The sequence below is a fragment of the Haplochromis burtoni genome, unplaced genomic scaffold, assembly GCF_018398535.1.
Source record: "Haplochromis burtoni strain Fernald_Lab_line unplaced genomic scaffold, NCSU_Asbu1 Contig_736, whole genome shotgun sequence".
Taxonomy (NCBI): domain Eukaryota; kingdom Metazoa; phylum Chordata; class Actinopteri; order Cichliformes; family Cichlidae; genus Haplochromis; species Haplochromis burtoni.
The window spans coordinates 84,610-91,840 of NW_024583097.1; the positions used below are offsets into that span (position 1 = coordinate 84,610).

At 36.7% G+C, this 7,231-nt stretch overlaps 2 long non-coding RNA genes across 3 annotated transcripts; both read right to left on the minus strand.

Annotated features, from left to right (window-relative positions):
* Positions 1 to 6: 6 nt before the first annotated feature.
* LOC106632525 lies at positions 7 to 2,292 on the minus strand. 2 transcript variants are annotated; one of them, XR_001335885.2, is made up of 5 exons: positions 2,171 to 2,292; positions 1,610 to 1,696; positions 1,404 to 1,432; positions 894 to 962; positions 7 to 776 (listed from the first exon to the last, which is right to left on the minus strand). It is a non-coding gene; the product is annotated as an uncharacterized LOC106632525 (long non-coding RNA). The 2 variants fall into 2 exon arrangements; XR_006053244.1 differs by having other exon boundaries at positions 894 to 1,177.
* A 2,720-nt stretch (positions 2,293 to 5,012) lies between these two features.
* On the minus strand, positions 5,013 to 7,221 carry LOC121812691. The gene is made up of 3 exons (XR_006053245.1): positions 6,354 to 7,221; positions 6,228 to 6,256; positions 5,013 to 5,941 (listed from the first exon to the last, which is right to left on the minus strand). It is a non-coding gene; the product is annotated as an uncharacterized LOC121812691 (long non-coding RNA).
* Positions 7,222 to 7,231: the final 10 nt, after the last annotated feature.

Sequence of the window (7,231 nt, forward strand, 5' to 3'; positions counted from 1 at the left end):
TTATTAGTACTTTTTCTTCTTTCTAATTTTTGTCCGCACTGTTCAGGATGCATTTGAAGCTGCGCCTTAGACAGTAATGATGTCATGTACTGTGATAGGATGCTATCAGCTAAACTTTTATGAGCAGCAGCAAACAGAAAAGGTTTCTTGGAATAAAACGTCAACACATACCCCTCTGGCAGAAACAGTTTAGGTCAAAACAGAAATATATAGGTGTGGTAACATGTCTGTTTTTGAAACATAAATGATTTTCAGTTTGGTGTCTGTAGCTCAGGTGTTAGAGCAGGTCAGCTACTAACCAGAAGGGTGGTGGTTTGATCCCAGTCTGCTCCAGTCTGCATGCCAAATATTCTTGGGCAAGATACTAACCCCATGTTGCTCTCCGATGCTTCCATCGGAGTGTGAATGAGTATTAATGTTAGATAGGGAGCACTTAACTGCTTGGGTGAATGAATTTGTTGTATAAAGCACTTTGAGTGCTCTGAAAGAGTAGCTATATAAAAGTGTTATATAAGTCCATTTACCAAAACAATATTATGTTATTAGTTCAAAACAACCAATACGTAAGACAAAAAAAAATAACCCATGACTTTTCACATTCACTCTCTCATCTAAAAAGTGAAACAGCATCTACCATATCTCTTTTCATGAGCATCATCCTACTTCTTTACATCATTGATGGTGGAATAGAGGTGGTTGGGATCATCTCCAGCAGAAGAGGAGACAGCTTTCACTGTGCTGTAGGTCACAGTGTCACCTTCATCATGACCACGGGACTATAGGAAAACATTACAGAACAAAAAAAAACATTACAGAGCAAGACAAGACATAAGGATCTTTGAAAATCATGGTCTTACTGCTAACATCATCCCCACAAATATTAAAAATCTCACCCGGGTTTTACTCCTGGTCCTCTTGGGCAAGCTGATGGAGACATAAGAAACACCATCATCAGCTCCAGCCTACACAGTGAAGACAAAATAACATCTGCTCAGTGATGTCAGTTTGGTTTAATACAGTTCAGTTCTGGTTCCTCCTCCTCATCATAACCATGACTTTTCTGTTAAAATGAAACAAATATTTAGTGCAAATTTATACTGAGATTAGTGTGCAACCTCAGCCTGGTTTGATTGGTTCCTGGTCCAGACTGAGTCTCTGCAGGATGTAAGCTCAGTCCCTGCTCACAAACAGAAGAGTAACTGTGTAAAGATCTAAATGTTACTTAAATAGTTAAACATTCTCAGTGAGGAGCTGAATCAGCTCAGACAAAGCTGCAGCTTTGTCAGCTGTTCTGTTTCTGATGGTAAATCCTGTAATTTATTTAGTCATTTAGAGGCATGAAGTCACCTCTAAAAGTTTATTAGCTCAATCTCATATGAAACAATGGAACTATTTGAACTCACAGTGTTGCCGGCCAGCTGCCCTTCTTTTCCTGAAAAACAAAAAAAACAAAAAAAACCCACTGCGATTAGTTTCACATTAAAAATCCATTTTTTGCCTGTTTGCTAATGATCCCAATCTACAAAATAAGAAATCTCTTCAATTCACCATTTTCACATTCTTAACATTAGTTATATTATGTTAAACTATAATCTGGGGATGCTTTTACCTTTATGTTTCTTCCATCTGATGACCACAACAATTATTAAGAGTGCTGATAAACCAACGGGAAGGATAATGAGCCATAATAACAAACCTGAAAAGAGAAAGGTACACCTTGAAGCTGTGAACATACATTTTCCCGTAGTGACCTCTTCCTGTCAGCGCTCACAGTCTGTAGGCCTGTGTGAAAGAGCTCTAACTAAATGTCCACCCAAAGCCCAGAGTCCACCTGACATTCAGACTTTAAATTTTAAAATCACAACTGTCACTGAATGTCTCCACCCAAGTGTCAGTCGGATATTCAGATATTTAGTGTTGATTTAGTCTCTGTGACATCTTCACCTAAAGAAATGTAATTACAAAATCAAATAAAGAATGATTGTAAGAAGAAGAAAAAAACACCAAGCTGTTTTTAAAAGAATAGATAATGTGGAGAGGTGCAATATGTAACAATCAAACCAGTCAAAGCATCACTGTGAGGGGATTTGAACACATTCTTAACAGGTTATTGCCCGACAACTTGAATTTAAAGGGTCTGAACTATAAAGCAAATTCCAGATGTCACTACCTTGTGAGGATTTTTTTGATTCTAGAGGAGATTTTGTTGATCTCGTTGTTCTCATTGTTGTTGTTCTCATTGTTGTTGTTGGTCTCATTGTTGTTTTTGTTGTTGTTCTCATTGTTGTTGTTCTCATTGTTGTTGTTGGTCTCATTGTTGTTTTTGTTGTTGTTCTCATTGTTGCTGTTGATCTCATTGTTGTTGTTGTTGTTGTTCTCATTGTTGTTGTTGTTGTTGAGGTAAATTTTGCAGTCGTTGATTTTGTGTTTTCACCTAAAGAAAGAAATGAAATAACAAAATAAAACAAAAGTATTCAAATAAAAAAACCTGTAAACTACATTTACAAAAACAGATAATGTAGAGCGCTGCTATAATTAATAATCATGTCAGTTACACACGTCTGCTCATCACTGTGAAGCGATTTGAACATAATCTCACCTGTTTTCTCACCTGAGGACTTGAGTTTGAAGGGAAACAGTTTTTCTTCTTTAGTGTAATCATCTGTCACTTTGCACTTCAATGAATTATAAAACTGTAACTTCTGATCACGGTGAGATCTTTTAAATGTCACAGTCACAGAGCAGGAACCTGGTTTGATCTCCACGTCAGATATTTTCTTTTCACCCTCATGCAGCCACTCCACTGTGTGTCTACACTGTTCATGTGTCAGCACAGAGCAGTTCACAATGACTTTATTGTTGTTCTCATGTTCAGTCACTGGTGAAGATGGAGATATGGAAAGAGAAAAACAACAGAGCATCATCACTGTAATAAATACTGCTGTAATATTTCAGTTTGTTCCAAGTTTGAACTAAAAACATTATGATGTAAATACTCACTGTTAATAACAGACAGATCAACTGTAAAGTCTGAACCTTCTTCTTGTCCTCCTCTTGTTTTGTACTGTCTGCAGGTGTAACGACCAACATCGTCAGCTTGTACCTTCTTTATAAGCAGAGAACAGTTCGCTGTAACACTCAGTCTGGTGTATTCAGCTTTAACATTTTCATTAATCTGTCCATGAACAACCAGCTCTACTGCTGGTGTCTGTCTTGAATCAGTGAACATCCAGGTAGTATAGCTGCAGTTATGTTGACCATCTATCACATTTTTACAAGACAAAGTGATGTCATGTGCAGCTCTGGCAGCTCTGAAGGAGGACAAAGTCTGTCCTGTTGTTTCTGCTGAGGACAGGAGAGTGAAATGTGACAAACTATAACATGAACACTGCAGTTAGATTAACAGTTAGTTTAAGGATTATTTTACATCATTTATTTCTCATCTTTTCTTTCCAAGAGTCCAGAAAACTCAAAGTTACAAAGCAAACACGTCTCTCTCAGTTAAAGGAAGAACAGACTATTGTTTGTGTGTGTTCTGTGTTTCCTTACCTGTAATCTGAAGCATCAGCAGCAGGAAAGAAGACATTTGAATCCACATGACTGCAGCCATCGTACTTCTCTGTCTGTCAGTCTCTACTCTCTGCTCTCACATTCACAAATGAGACAGTCTCAGACATGAACACAGCTTCAACTTCCTGCTCACTTCCTCATCAGTGGTTTACTCTTCATCACTTGTTCTGAATTTATTTGTTTTGCAGCCTTCAAATGTTTTTGTCCTCCCTCTCTCTTCATTCATGAAATGAATAATTGAGCTTTTAACAAGAATGTGTGTTGATGCCCACAATGAAACATGTTGATACTGCAGCAAACACCACTGCAGCAGCTGGATAAGGAAACAGATAAGATGTGTTAGTAGTCTGAGGCCTGAGTTTTTCTGAGAAGTGAAGGGGAAGTATTTCTGTGAGAATGTGGGTACAACAGCAGCAACATTTTGGATGTGTGAGCCTCTAATGTTGACCACATAAACATCAGAAACACAAATGATTCACGCACTGATGGACTAACAGAGCTGCTTTTAAGTCCTCACCATTTTATTTTTGCTGAGCTGTGGATTCGAAAACACACATTATATGACACACACGAGTAAACCTTTGAACGTTTTTTTGAATTTGCAAAATTAGTTAGACTGATTAAATGTTCACAAATGACAAATGTTAACACACTGATGAGAGAGTGACTGTCGTTATTGTCGCCGTCATTTTGAACGTGTGGAAAGTTGATTTAAATCAGTCAGTTTTTAGAATACAAATTCATTACATTAATTTCAAGGTGTTTTAATATTGTGTCAGTATAAGTTGGAATCATCTGATAGGAACAGTGAGAGGAGATGAATTTGTTTGTTATTTAGACAAATGTCAGCAGTCAGTACAAACAGAGGAGCTTAAACTAGTAGAGTCAATGTTTTATATGGAGATGAAAGAACAGGAAGTTATACTGGGGAGAATAATAGAAGCACACTTGTACTGTGGTCAGCACTGCAATGCTGTGGTGTGTGTGAGGTGTCAGAGAGAGACAGCACTACAAAACACAATGATAGTTATCACAGCTAAAGTGTAACACATAATGTTAATGGTTTAATATGGAGCAACAAAACGTGGCTCCTCATCCCAGCTGAACAAGCGAGGGAGAGGGAGAGAGAGAGAGGAAGGCACCTTTTGATAGGAGGAACCCCGTACACTATGTACACATCTGTGCCACATCAGTAATCACTCAGTCTTCATTAAGGTTCAGTCTTCCCTGGGTGACTGTGATGAGGACGTGGTCAGTCTGTCCAGTTCTTGTCAAGCTCCAAGTATGTGTTTTTCATTTTTACATTGATCTGGAGGTTACTCTAATAATAAGAAGATAGTCAAATATTTTTTTCTCTCTTCAATTAAAAGAAGATTCATTTAAAAACACAGAAAAAATGTAGTTTGACTTTCCCATTTTCTTGTTTTCTCTTGACTACATTTCACATGTCTTGGTGATTTTATGCGACGTAATGAGAGACATGGAGCCTGCGAGGAAGAGAAGGTTCTGTTTATTCCCAAACAAAAACCAAATAGAACAACCTTATGTGTGTTATCATTTTATTTTACCCATTTATTAGTAAATTTATTCTACATCTCAGGTCAAAACATACATAAAAATACACTACACATACATTATAATATTTTATATATAAATGTGCCTGTCAACTGGTTTATTTCCTTAACACGTGGAGGTAGGACCTCACAAACTTTATTCCCAACCTATTATAGGATTGTGTTGTACATTAATTTGAAGAATGTTTTTTTCTTTATTTATTTTGTTTACAAATGTCAAGAAGTAACAAGAAAAGAGAGACCACACCCTGTATATGTTTAAACAGAACAGTTTATGATATCACACAAAAGCTGTCAGCTGAGCTCTGTAGAGTGAGCAATCATGATGAAACAGTTGTAGATTCAAGCTGCTCTTCAAACTTTTGTCCACCAGATGTCACCAAAGACGACTGTGTGCACTTCAGAAAGCTTCATTTAGACGTCACTGCCACCTGTTTTTCTCCTGATCTGTTTCTCTGACTTGTCACCTCTTGTGCAGTTTGCTTAAAGGGTTTTATTGGCTGAGTGGATTGTTCTGTGATTCCTCTGTGTACATACATCGATTTTCATGAAAAAGGAATAAATGATTATTTGAAGTTATTTTTCTTAATAGTTGAAGCTAAGTGCACAAAGAAAAGAATTTTGCTCCTACATATGAGATAAAATCAAAAAGTAAATGTCAGGAAATATTAAAGATATTATGATTCATTTTTGTGATGAGTTGATGTTGAAGTTGTTGATCAGTGGAGTCTGACAGAAGCAGGAGAGTCTGCAGTGTTTTCATAGTTCACTGTGTCATCATCTTCATCATTATGCACCTGTTTAAAACAATACTACACACTTTAGATTCTCTCTTTGAAATGCTACTTTTGATGAGCTCTCTGATGGTTTATCTTATTATTAATTATTTATTATTTAGTCTCAAAGTTCTCCACATTTCTGAGTAAACAATAGGAGTAACAAAAAAAAAGGTTATAAGTGTTTCTGAAACATGGTTAAAACTGTGTATTCTGTTTTCTTTCATTTGTACATCCACAGTTAAAAAAGAATACATATCACTAACGTGTTGTTTGCTCTGTGAAGTTATAACAGAGTTCAACTCACAGTGTTTCCTTCCATCTGTGTTTTTATTCCTGAAATGACAAAAATCACAAAAGAGAGCTGAAATAATTAACCTGCAAGTTTATCAAAGCTTTTCTTGTATAAACGTTTCATCTGTGAAGTTCTCACCTTTGGTTTTTGTCCACATGTTGACTGTAACAGCAGATATTAGGAGTGATGCTAAACCCACAGACACGATGATGCATCTGGACAGAAAACCTAAAAACAATGAAACCATTTAGACTTCAGCTTTTTGTTCTGTGAAAAGAATAAATGTTGTGATGAAAACATTCAGTTTTGATATTTTTGTTATTAGATTAAAATATTAAGCCTGCTCTTAGGACCGATAATCAAATACATAAATAAGTTAAATGTGTTTACAAGGCACTGAAAAATATTTTTATTTGCATTTAGTTTTTTTTAAAGTTTTTATTTCTTTTTTTGTTTTGTTTCATATATCTGAAATTATTTGTCATGAAACAAAAATATAAAGATGCTGAAAAAGTGATGTTGATCAATGTTCACAGAACTAGAGTGATAATCTGTTTTTGTAGAGACAAATCTGCCTCAGTGGTTTCTGGCTGTGACTTTGTGAGATCACTTGCAAAGAGAGGGCTGCACCAAAAACCTCCTGCTGATTTCTTTGGTCACTCACAGTTTTCATGAAGAAAAACAGAAGCAAGCATTTGCAGACATGTCTGCATCTTCTATGGAAACTATGGCCAACTGTGTTAACCTGCTAGTGACCAAAGCAATCACAATGAGGTTTTTCAGCATAGCACCGCAGACCTCTTTGCAACCAGGTACACTTTGAAGCTGTGAACACACATTTTCCCGTAGGGACCACTTCCTGTCAGCGCTCACAGTCTGTAGGCCTGTGTGAAAGAGCTCTAACTAAATGTCCACCCAAAGCCCAGAGTCCACCTGACATTCAGACTTTAAGTTTTAAAATCACAACTGTCACTGAATGTCTCCACCCAAGTGTCAGTCGGATATTCAGATATTTG